Below are 13,396 nucleotides of genomic sequence, written 5' to 3' on the forward strand. Positions count from 1 at the left end.
CCCTGCCCAGCTGACTGCATATATTTTCAGTGGACTTTTAAATCTAGATATCTGTTTCAATCTGTTTCATGAATTCCATTTCTCTCCTATGTTAGGCATTCATGGTTTCCACTGTTTTCCTAACCTCCTCTATTTTATTATCAGTGTCTACTCAACATTCATTGGATAGGTTGTTCATTTTGATTGTCACATCTTTTCTTACCTGAGAATTTCTTTTATTTTATTTTAAAGGGAAAAGAACAGAAACATAATAACAAAAACAAAGGCAAAACCAAAACAACACCAAAATAAAAGCTATACAGAATTTCAAAACAAAATGATAAGAAATTAACAATGGCTGTCATATCACATATTGTTATCCTCAAAGTAGTTGATGTTCTCTAAAATAGACCACATACTAGTACATAGAACATGCTTAAATAAATGCAAAGGAATTGAAATTATCGCATGCATATTATCAGACCATAGTACAATGAAATTGGAAATAATTGAGAAAAGAAATTGCTAAACCTCCATAAACATATGGAAATTAAATAACACCCTCCTGAACAACCAGTGAGTCACAGATGGAATTAAAGAAGAAATTAAACAATATTTACAATCAAACAAAAATGCAGATACAACTTACCAGAACCTGTGGGATGCAATAAAAGCAGCCCTTAGAAGGAAATGTATAGCAGTGAATTCTTACATCAAGAAAACAGAACTAGAACACATAAAGAACTTTATGCTGCACCTCAAGCTTCTGAGAGATTATTTCTAATCTCATTTTTTCTATAGCCTCATTTATCTGGGGTTTGGGCAGTGTTTTATTTTAATTCTGCCACTACCATTTCAGAGAGTTCATGTGGATAGCTTCTGATTTCCCCTATCTTCTTGTACCCTGGACTTGCCCTAGGTGGAATGACAGTCTGGGGTTGTATTTTTCTTCTGTGTCTTGTCATTTTCTATTTTTATTTTAATTTGTTTTCTCTATTGATGCTTATAAATTGATTTTGGTAGATACTTTATCAGTAGTATCAAGGCTTCTCTAGGAAATGTCTGTTCCTCAGAGATGTCTTCTATGTTTAGCTGGTTCTTGGTCTTTATGTCTGTCACCAAATCCTACCTTCCCAATTTATTGGGGACGAGTAGTTGCTATCTTTTTGGCTCAACACCCAGTCCTTCAGTACAGGACTATGGTGATTACCATGACCCCAGATAATCACAGTGTTGTCATACAAGGGATAACAATTAATTACAACAGCTATGACACCATGACTAAAGTAATACTATTGAGAATGACATTAACATCAAGCACAGTCTAGAAAAGGACAAACTGTGGAAACTATTAATTTGGTACCTGTATTAGTTACTTTTCTTGTATTGCTGAAACACAATATCTGGCACCCAAAGTTAAAGAGGGAAAGGTTTATTTGGCTCACAGTTTGAATAGGTTTCAGTATATAATTGGCTGGCCCCAAGGCAGGGTGGCATATGGCAGATGGCATATAGCAGCCATTCATATTTTTTGGGCAGAAGACAGAAAAAGCAACATGAGACCTTAACAGTGTCTTTTGGCCTCCTTTATATTCTGTTTAGGCTACTGGGATTAGGGCAGTAGCAAGCCATTCAGTGGACTGGTTTCATAATCTCACACTCTTAATCCCAGGGTCACATACTCTAGATTCAGCCACCTCTGAAAAAGCCCCATCTAAGACTGCATGAGGCTTTGGGGAGACATCTAAACACAAGCCATAACACTATTTTAACCATAGGATCAAGCTCTACAGTTATATAACAAAATCCAACATAAACCAAGAACTTGTATGCAATGAGTTTCCCCATAGCTGCGTGATTTTATCCTGTAGGAGGGATTTAAGAGGGGTACAGGACAAAGCAGAGAGATAAATAAAGAGAAATACAGTAGAAGCAAGGTGGGAGGACAAAGGATGATCACCTAAGCTTTGGGAAACTGGAGATGAGGACAAGAGAGAAAGAATGAAGGAGAAAGCAGACTATGAAAGCAAACCAGAAAGACTAGAAATATTGTTCACTTGCTTGAAAATATAAAAACATTAAGAAAGAAAGTTGAGGGAAGAGAGAACACAGGTGAGCAAAACAATAAAATAAAATTCTCCTGGTAGTGCCCAAGTCAGAGCCCAGATCTGTGCTGATAACCCTGCCAAGCCTGCAGTAGGACTAGTGATAGGTGTAGGGCTGCTCTTGGCCTCCAGATGTGGGGGCTGGAGCCAGTCTTAAGCCAGTAACCCTCTGGAGATCCCATGGTGGCCCACTCTCTCCTCTCTGGTTGTCTCTGCATCACTCTCCCATTTGCTGAAGTGCCCTCAGACAGAGACAGCCTGAGGCTGCTCACAGTCCTGTATGTAGTTGGCTCCTCCCAGACCTTGCACAGCCTTGTTATGGTTTGTGTCTAGATGTCCCCGCAAAGCCTCATGCAGTCATGGGGCAGGCTTCTAGAGTGTATGATTGATTCCTAGTCTAATGCTGAATTATGGGTATGAGTGCTGCACTAGCCCTGGGGCAGGTAGCTTGCATACAGTATAAAGGAGGGAAAGAGGCTTGTTCTCTACTGCTCCACCCTTTTGCTATTGTTGCTTTTTCTGTTTTCTGCCTCCATGAACTGTTGTCTTCTGCCATGTGCCACCCTGTCTTGCAGTCAGCTTATTATGGGCTGAAACTTCTACAAACTGTGAGCTAAATAAACCTTTGCTTCCTAAATTTGGGGCACCAGGTGTTTTGTCTCAACAACAAGAGAAAAGTAACCAAGCCAATCTTCCTGTGCTGCACTTCCACTGACATGTCTCTGTCCACTTGCACCACTTGTTGCAGGGTGGAGTAGAGTGGTGTGCTATGGGCTGATTCACTGCTCTGGCCCCATTGCAGAGACAGCCCAAGACTGCTCAGTCCCACTTCAATCCTCTCCAGTGGTACATGGAGACTGGTCCCATGTGGCCCAATTCTGCTTAAATCCATGCACTGGTGTCCCTCTCTCAAGCCACTGGTCAGAGGAATGGGGGAGGAAGGGTGATGCTGCTCCACTCACTACTTTCACTGCTGCCACCATTGTGGTCCCTAACCTTGCTTAAATATTTGTTGAGTAATAACTGAGTAAAGAAATGGTTTTCTATCATCTACAACAAAAAGGTCAATAAAAGTTCTAAACACTTTGATGGGGAATAAAGGGAAGTTGGAGTGCAGTATGTCAAGTAATATGGTATCTATTTATGTCATCTAATTTAGTCTTTATTATATACCTACAGTTTGAGTATGGAGTGATAATGATAGTTAAGAGAATGAAACTTACACTTAATTAGACTCAGCGAACTATTGTAGCAGAGCTAGGATTTAAAGTTAGACTGTACCTCCAGAGGTCATCACTTCCTGAAAGTGAAGGAATGAGACTAGAGGTTTGAGCATCCTTTACTTCTAGTTGTCTGATGGTTTCTTATCTCATGATTATGCATCTGTTGTTGCATGGCTTCATGTGCCCATTACGGGTGAAGACATTGACTTTAATATTTTTGACTCTTCCTCAGTGACTAACAAAATTGTCTGGCTCATCATATGCAATCAAGTATTTGTTTATTAAATGATTTGTTAATCAAGGGAGCTATAATTTGAATATGAAAATTAGGAATCAAAAACTGAATTAATTTTTACAAAACAGAGTGAAACAAAAATATATCAATTCCTTGAATTGTAGCCAATTAAGACCTAAAACCCTACTGTGTCAAGTGAAATGTCTTAAAATGCAGGCATATTCAGCTACTTCCAGTGTAAAATAATGGCAGAGACTATAATAGATTATCACACACATAAGACAATTAGTATATCTGTATACATCAGTGGGCAGGCAGGGTGTCATAGGCTTTGGGTCAGACTGAATATGTTCTAATCCCATCTATCATTGTTAACTTGGGATAAATTGCTTAATCTCTTCAAACCTCAGTTTTCCCATCTGTAAAGAGAATAATAATGATATCTCCTTTCTAGTATTGATATTGAGATCAAATAAAGTAACACATAAAAAAGTTTAAATGCATGAAAGGGAACACAGAAGCATAGCACACATATAATTTAGATCTCAGGTAGAGTCTAAGTTGCATTTCCTTCTGGCATATAAATGACTGGCACAATGGGTTGGCCTCAGACTTCCTGGGAAAATAAAACTCATCTGAAGGTAAAATCATGTATAAGCCACTGACCCATAAAAAGGCCCCACACCACAGCAGGGTGAGGTGGGTTATGTGGCATGTAGCATTGTACTAACCCTGTGGTTCTGAAAGGATTATGAGTTAAACAGTGGGAAGGTGTAGGGGAGCTCTTTTCTTATGAAGTGCCTGAAATATTGGAAGTACCAACTACTGTGGCCCAAATAGTTGGTTCTTCTAAGTTCATATGTTGAGATCCTAGTCCACAAGGTAGTAGTACTAGGAAGCAGGACCTTTGGGAAGATAATTTGTTGCCCTTATGAAAGAGGTCCCAGGGAGCTGCTGTGTCACTTTCACCAAGTAAGGATATAGCCAGAGGGTACCATTGATGAACCAGAAGGCAGTCTTTGCCTGACAATGTCTGTCAGTGCCTTGACCTTGAACTTTCCAGCCTTTAGAACTGAGAGAAATAAATAAAAGCCACCTAGTGTATAGCATTTTGTCACAGCAGACCCAATGGACAAATGCACCAGCAAGCGTGGGTTTGGCTTCAGTGTTATGATGTGAGGGCCTGGGGATGGGGAACAAGCACTTGTCCTTTCATTTGAGCAGGCCAGCCTGCCATTGCCACCAGACCCATGCTGCTGACTCTGAGAGACAAGGTAGTGTAGCTGACTAGAAAGGCACTAATACCGGTTCTGAAGTGGTAGCCCGGGAGGTAATGACAGTTGCGAAATGCTCTCATGGATTTTTCACTGGCCACTTAAATCTTCAAGCATCTCTAAGAGATCTGTAGAACACCCTTAAGGAGGATTGGGAATCTTCTGGATGAGACAGAGTCAGACAATTATGTCATAAATACTCAGGCCAATGTGGTCAGGGCAATGGGGACTATATAGAATTTTAGACCTAAAAAGAATGTAAGTGGTCATCTGGTCCAATTTTATCCTTAACTCAAAACAAAGAGAGGCTTAAAGATTTTGCAAGATCACCTGTAACAAGAATGTGTTTAGCAAAGCTTAGGTAAAGGGGGCGCTTCTCCACTGTGTGTGCGCACTGCTAGCTTGCATTGTCTACAGTGGGACTGAGCTGAATACTATATGGAACTAACCAGCAGGCTGCTTAACATGTCACTCTTTAAAGGTTTCTGGCTAATGCGTAGTATAAAAACTATCCTAAACACTAAATAAATTAATTCTGAGGTGCCCCTAGGAGCACACAGAGAATTGTTGATTTCTGTTGCCTATTTTTAATTGTTGCTTTAATTTCCTTTCTTTATATTTTGGTTTGGGATTGTGTCAGTAGAGTGAGGAGGATATCAGTGGTAATCTGTGATGTTAACATAGGAGCTAATAGGAAATAAGTGAATCTGTACAGAGTGCCTCCCCCAGTATTGACGACAGCTGTCACTGCACAGTGATATTTAGCATGGTGTTAGGATGTATCCAAAAACTCCCTGCCAGTATTGAGCAAGTTTTTACTTCCCCTTCTCTGCCTCCCATGACAGGATGCACTTAGGAATCCTAGATAGCTTCAGGGCATTGGTCCCTTATTGGTCACTTATGGGTCTCATTTGACCATGCGTCTGATCCTTTCCTCACATCTCCAACTTTGGGCTATGATATTTGGCTGCTAGCTACATCTAAAATCCTCCTATGGCCCCACTATCTGATGGTTTACAACACTTCATCTCTTACCAATGACTTTCAAAACAATACTTTGTTTATTTTGTCACTTACAATATTGGGATAATCAGTCCCTTCTATACTATACTATTGAGATGTGGACTTCCATTCCAGCTATTTTTAGGTGTTAACATGCAGAGACACATAAGCTTGAATACTGGGATGTGTGCCTGAGGCCCCAGGGAATATGTTTGGTTTTAGAAATTCAATGGCGCCAGTGCACAATAGTAGAACACAAAGTTTGAGGTGTCAGAAAATTTTTAGTAGTGAATTTTCAACTTGGAAGGTTGGGAAGAAAACAGAAACTAATAAAATATATATGTATTTTAAATGTGTATAGCATTATGTGTTGATAAATATTACACAGACATGTACAGTAAGTCCCCAATTTATGAATGAGTTCCATTCTAGGAGAATTGTTCATGACATTCATTTATAAGCTAACCATGTGAATCTTTTACTGTATAGTATACCTGTGAAAGTTTGCAACTCAAAAATTTGCAAGTTGGGGACTTAGTACTTATATTAACAATACATATATTTGTATACTTAAATAAAATGTTGGCTGGAGAGAGAGAAAATATAAAAGTATATTTAAAAGTGTTAACTATCATTATGCAATAAAATTATGGACTATACTTCCAAAGTTTTTTCATTTTTTTCAGGGAGCATGGAATGTTTTCATACAAAGGAACATTATAGAGGAAGTCTATTTTTTGACCACAAACCATGAAAGCTACCAAAGTCAGGAAGGACATAGGACATTGTCAGTGTTGCCTTGGTTCTGGCCAAATGACTCACAGGGATTGGTTTCCTCTCCACCTCCTTTTCTGAAGCACCAGCTATCTTGAGCCAGAATGGTATACGGGACCAAGGAAATGACTGCTATCCATGGCCAAATGGAGAGCTCCAATACCTGTACTAGAGGCAATGTCTGCTTACATTTGAATTATAAATTTTTACTTTCTCTCAAATAGTGCCAAATAGTTTTTTTCCCACTCACTCAGGGAAACTACAAAAACTGTCATTCAGTTGATAACTAGCTGATCTGGACTTCAGTTTTTAAGTATGAAAGACTATTTGTTCAGAGATAAATATTGTAGCACCCTAAGTAATTAAAATATGCCAATGTCACGCAAATTCTTATACTGTTTTCTCCACTGTTTTGTTTACTTGAGTTAGTGTATGCATGTGGTATGTGTGTACCATGTATGCAGGCACAGAATGTGGTGGTTCCAATAATATATAAAGATGTTACAAGCTTCTCACCTATCAGGACAGGTCTTATTTTCTTTCTGCCATGGTTCCACAGCACCCAGAGGCAATGTAGCACGCGGTCTTTGCATTCTGTCAGGGTTCTAGATTCATATCACATTTTTCTAATGGCCGTTCATTAAAAATTTGAACATGGACATAGTTATCTTCTTCCTTCAGATATTGCCAAAGTAGTTCCAGCGATTTTTAATCCTTAGAGAGAAAGACAGTTAACTGTAAGCATTGATTGAAATAGAAAGTAGCCACACCCTGTTCCTTGCTGATTCTGGATAGAAGCACAGCATTTGTAACATTTTTCTGAATTTACTTTTTTTCCTGATCACTAGTTTATCTTTGGATGAAAGCAAATTAACTTATTTTTGAAACATTTGCTTCACTCAATTTTCTGTTTGGACCCCTACAAGGAAGAAAGACAGTCTTGGAAAATTATTCCTCCTTTGTTTAACATTAACTGGATAAAACTGTACTTGTCTTTAGGAAAGAAAGCTACCAACCCACTACAGTTTTTACAGGTAACCTATCTAGTTATGGAAGTGGGGAATTGTAATTCTACAGGAAGTTTATTCTGATAAAAATCTCCAGTACCCATTCCATGGCTGTGTGAGTGGCAGAAAAAGCCTCATAGCTATTAGAAGAAAATACACCAAAATGGAAAATTCTTAAATTCTCCTGGAAATTAGAAGAGGTAATTATCTTCTCCCTAAGTTTGTGGTTTAAGAGCTTGAAGAAACCTATCTAGAGCCTAACTTAAGGGATGTCCCTTTGGGCCTTACCTTGCCTCCCAATGCCAAGTTCTTTCAGAAAATAGAAAGGAATCTGTTAATTGTTTTCATTTCTTCTATGTGACTCCAGAGTCAGTGGGCCTTATTTTGGATTCATTTTATAAGCAAATCTTTTGTGGGTGAAAACAAGAGAGTTTTTGTCACAGGGTTTAATAGCTGGATATAATCAGAAACTCAGAAGCTCCAGAAACAGGAAGGGAACTAGTTATGTGTCCTCTGAGCCCTGCTTGAGATAAAAGCTTAGACAGTTCCTATGGTTTGGGTTACAGTCCATTTTGTAGCTAGTCATCTATGAGGATGATGTGGTTTCTCTTCAGAATACAAATTAGTTATTTTGGATGAAGGGCTTCAGATCTTCCTAGAGCATGTGTGCTTCCAAAAACTGGAGAGCTTTGTAGCTATCCTTTCCTGCTTTTTGCTATGAGCCCTGACTATATCCCATGAGACCAGTGCTATGATGCTAGTGTTAGTGTCAGCAGTTTAGTATGAGAATGGATGTTTCCTTAAGGATGTAAGTGATTGAGCTAGATGGAAAGTTTGGTCCTTAGTACCTTATAAATGTATTGAATGCACCACAAGGCAGTCACCTTTATTCATTTAATGCATTCAATTCTCTCTTCAATTCTATGATGTGATTGCCCTTTTTATCTACAAGAAAACTAAGCTCAGAGAGTTACATGCTACACCAGTAGCAAATTAGAGAGCAGAGGTTTGAACTTCTGTTCCTCATTGCTCTGTGCTCCTCACTCTGAACTGATTTTTTCTTACTATATTCCTCTTGCTAAGCTCTTGTGTCTTGTGCGAGTGATAGGGATTGGCTGAAACACAGCACAGCACATGGAAATGGAGATGACATAGAGAAGCAGTCAAGCTTAAAAAATGAAAACATGCAGGGCAAAAAGATTAAATTTTCCAACCCTAAATGCCTGTCAGAAATAACTTCTATAAGAAGACCCTCATCTATTCAGTTCATTTTTGCATCCCCAGCACCTAGCATAGTAAATAGAAAATGAAGTTCCCCAAATATTTATAAAGAAATGAACGTCTATATTTTACCATTCATAAATTCTTCACAATATTTAATATAGAAGCTACATTATGATCACAACCAGAGAATAAAGAACTTTAATTTTGCCAATTAAATGCATGCTGTGTGTGTCAAATTCAGAAATTTAGAATCATATCAGGAAGATACTGAATACTTAATTTGTCTTTATTTTTTCTTGAAATAATATTATAATTATGGGGAATATAATTGATATCATTGGTAAATATGTTTTTAACAGGGCCCTGAACTTTCAAATTGAGCATGTTTTATAATTTATGACATATTAAGAAGGGAAAGGAGAAAAATCTATACTTGGCAAGTTCAAGAAGTTAGTCCTGCTGCTGGTAGGAAAAGAAATAGGTGAGAAGTCACATTTAAATTCCAATGAATCCACATCTCTTCAAGCACATCGTAAGAATACGTAGTCACTGTGGCTTTCTCTTCTACAGTTTAAAATGTTCAGGTTGCTCACTGCACAACTCCGGAAGCCACCGCTCAGTGCAGCGAATCTATGGGAGTGGAGCTCTGGGTCTAGGCACGCTCCTGTTTCCCAGCATTGACAGCTTTGTCCTTCCTGCCCTCCGTACAGACTCTTCAGGGCAAAGCAACAGATTCCTACTGGGAAAAAAGGAAGAAAACAAATCAATGTATCCGGGTATTTTTTTCCTATTACTACAGTAATTTGTTTTATTTTAGCATTTATTGAGTACCTATGTCTAATTATGGACTGGAAATTTGCAAATGAGCAAGGCGTGACCCCAAAGGGACTTACTATTTATCCAAATCAAGAATTCCAGACTGGTGTGGCTGTATCTTTATCTACAGACATCTGATTGATGATCTAGTGAAGCAGACATACAAATGAAGTAGAAATATAAATAATGTATGTTTATGCTCAGATACCTAGAAACTAAAGTCATTATACTATTTTACATTTGGGAGACCCAAATTTAAAAAAAAATTATCATTCTTATATGCCCTTGTCTTTCACAATATTCCAAATTCTTTCTCTCTGTTGACTTTCCAATACTAGAATATTCTTGGAAACTTTTTTGAAGCTTTATGTCCTTGACTTTCTTTAGGAATTCATGTAACTGATAATTTCATTTATATCAGTAATGGCTTGTTACAAATTGTAAATTACAGAAAATTCAATAAAGCATAGAAAATATATACTAGGTCCTATAATAGGAAACCCCAGCAGCTTTCTGGGCTTAGGTAGATATTTCTTTGGCTCCATCTTTCTCTTATTCTTCCTCTGAGATGTACCCATTCTCAGGCAGGGTCTCCTACTATAACAACATGATTGTGAGAAGTCTGAATTTATATCACTGTGCTTCAAAGGCTTTGACCAGGTCCTGTGGAACTCTGAGCTAATTACTTTGCAAACCCCTAAATCTCCTGGGGTTTCTAGTTACAGGACCCAGGACATGGTGTGAGATGCTCTAATGGGCAACAGTCTACATTACATGCTCCAACCCTGAGCTAGGATGAATTTCCTAGCTAAGGAATAGGACCTGAGGCTGAGAGAGAGGTAGTTCTAAGCAGGTTGGGGCTCACTCACCAGAAGTGGGGTGAAAGGAATTCTGGGTATCAAACAATAGAAATTTGCCCTCCTTTATATAGCCCTTCATACAATCAGTATGACTTTACAGCTATCAACTAGTTAAAGAATAAAATGTCCTATGCACAAGCAAGTGGCAAGCATAGTATTTTCAGGTTTTGATATTTCAAGTTGCTCCTTAGTGAGTCAGAGTGGAAAGGTAGTGTCAGCAGACATTAAGCAAAATTTAATTTAGAATGAGAATCATGACAGTAAATTTTTTATGAAGCTTGTTTCAAAAAAAGAAATGGAGAAGTTAGATTATATCCTGTAGGTGTGAATCAAAAGTCTGCAATTGGACCTTTTGAAATAATTATATGTGATTGACCATATTACTATAGTACCAAACATTTATAAGCATTTCCTGTACACCCCACTCGGCACTATGTTTAATATTCTTTCAGTCCTCAAGGTAATCCCATGAACTAGGTAGTCACTAGCCTTATTTGATACTGGGGCATGAAGAAATTACATAAATTTTCTAAGATCACAGAGTGGGTGAGTACTAGAGCCAGCCTTGAGCTTAAATTTAGATCAAGTTGTAGTTTGAGAGACAATTAGTCAAAGCTGTGCCTTCAGGTTCCTTCATTTATAAAGCAAGCAGTTATGTCGATGCATTTGTCCTGGTCCAGGCAAATAAGAGCAGTGCAACAGTCTTGGAGCACACTTTCTGGGAGGACCTGATGATCATGAGGCGGGTGGAATCGTAGTCAGCCAGGACAGTGATGGTCTGGAAACTGTTGGAAGAGAAGGCTCTTATCAAGGAAAAGGGACATGATGACTCTGCCTACTTGTGAGAACCTTTTTGTAAATATGGAATTGTATTTGTTGCTTGAATAGTTGCTGGATGTTTTTGGGAGATAGATTCCCACTAAGAAAAACCTTAGCAATTACCCTTTGATGGTTGCTACCCGTATGCAGAATGCTTTACCACTCTGCTTCACTTCTCCTTGACAATTTGAAATTCACCCATGAGGGCTCCGCTGTGCCAGATGCTGCTGCTGTACTGTGCTGTGCTTCATTAATGCAGAGCTCTTGCCTCTGACACCAGCCATAAGATCTTGATGGGCACCTTACAGATGGGAGCCCCAGGGTGCTCTAGACACCTGCGGTAGGGGCCTGCAGAGTGAGAAGCAGAGTTCTCATCCCTGGATATCTTCAGCAGGGGACTGAGGCAGTGGTTGTGATGTCTAAGTCATCCGTTGTGGTACGAGTTCTAAGCTGGGTGTGGTAACACACGCCTGCAATCCCAGCTACTCCAGAGGCTAAAGCAGGAGAACGGCAAATTCGAGACCAGCCTGGGCAACTTAGCAAGACCTTTTCTCAAAATAAATATTATAAAGGTCAGGGATATACTTCAGTGGTAGCACAGTTAGCTATGATGGATGCAGAAGCCCTGCATTCAGTCTTCAAGAACATGCACACACATGTGCACACACAAAAAGTGCATTTCACTCTAAGATTCTATATTTATGGAATAATTTTATTACTACTTTGTACTGGTTTTCAAGCTCTGGCAAGCTTTATTAATGAAAAATTTTGCATGGCTTATTTTTCACCTGTCTGTTCTGGCATACTTTTATTGATATCACAATCACCTGGCTCAATGATTGCCAGTGTGCGTACTCTGTAGTATTTTCCACACGCTGTACCCAGTTCAATATTATTGCCGCTGTAGTGGTGGACACCAGTTTTGGCCAACATGGCATACAACTCTCTTTTAGATTTCCTCAAAGCTGGGCAGTTGTTAGCAAGGATGACCAATTTTGCTTTGCCTGGTCTGGTCATCTTCTTCTACCCCAGCACGTACTTCCAATTTTTCATAACAAGTTGGAGCCAAGAGTTGATGGACTCCAGAGATTTTTTCATCTTCTTTGCGGCCACCATCTTCCTGCCTCAGGTGAGGATGGCCCTCAGCCAGGAGCAGCTGCCAAGATGCCCGGGGAGCGAGAAATATTTTTTAAATGTTAATTTATATGTCTGAACAAAAAGATAACCCTGAATGGATTTTTGGTTTTGAAATATCTTGATTTATAATTTACAAATTTAGGAGATATGTGAGGTAGTCTTTTAACCTACAAGCAGCTAAAATAGTGCCAGGATTATTATTTTTTTACTAGAGAAAGGGGAGAATAATCTATCAGAAGCTGTCTACTCCTCTCTCTTAACCCCAGTCTCTAGTACACTTTTACCTACTCTTTCTGTCTCTCTGCTTGTTATGCTATCATTGGTTTCAATGTACAAGCACAAAAAAAAATTAGAATGGAGTGACTTCAAAAAGCAATTCTCTTTCAAAGATGGAAATAGGGTAAAACAGCATTACAGAATTTTAAAGCTGAAAACAAACTTACTATAAACACATACTAATTTTATTATCTTGGAACAATTAAGAATGAAAGACCTTCCACCAGAAGAGACCCAGAATAGCAAAAGCAATCCTGGGCAACAAGGATATGTCAGCTGGAATCACAAACCCTGACCTGAAATTATACTACAAAGCTACTGTCATAAAATCAGCCTGATACTGGCTAAAAAACAGACCTGAGGATCAATGGAACAGACTGGAAGAAATGGCCACAATCCAAAACACACCCAGCCACCTAATCATTAACAAAGGGGCCAAACAAACTCACTGGAAGAACAATAGCCTCTTTAATAAATGGTGCTAGAAAAATTGGCTTGCTACCTGACAAAGAATGAAAATAGACCCAAGCCTATCACCATGCACCAAACTCAAGTCAAAATGGTTCACATATCTCAATATTAAACCAGAAACACTAAATCTATTAGAAGAGAAAGTAGGTTAAAAACCTTGAAGACATAGGGGTAGGCAGAGAGTTTATGAACAA

General features: G+C 38.8%; 1 protein-coding gene and 1 pseudogene across 9 annotated transcripts in view; one reads left to right on the plus strand and one right to left on the minus strand.

Annotated features, from left to right (window-relative positions):
• Trpm3 (transient receptor potential cation channel, subfamily M, member 3) overlaps positions 1-13,396 on the plus strand; it is a 526,019-nt gene that overhangs the window by 33,803 nt on the left and 478,820 nt on the right. The gene's annotated exons all lie outside the window — the stretch shown is intronic.
• LOC102028224 lies at positions 12,096-12,444 on the minus strand (annotated as a pseudogene).

The sequence above is a fragment of the Chinchilla lanigera genome, unplaced genomic scaffold (genome assembly GCF_000276665.1).
Source record: "Chinchilla lanigera isolate Chin_1 unplaced genomic scaffold, ChiLan1.0 scaffold00033, whole genome shotgun sequence".
Taxonomy (NCBI): Eukaryota; Metazoa; Chordata; class Mammalia; order Rodentia; family Chinchillidae; genus Chinchilla; species Chinchilla lanigera.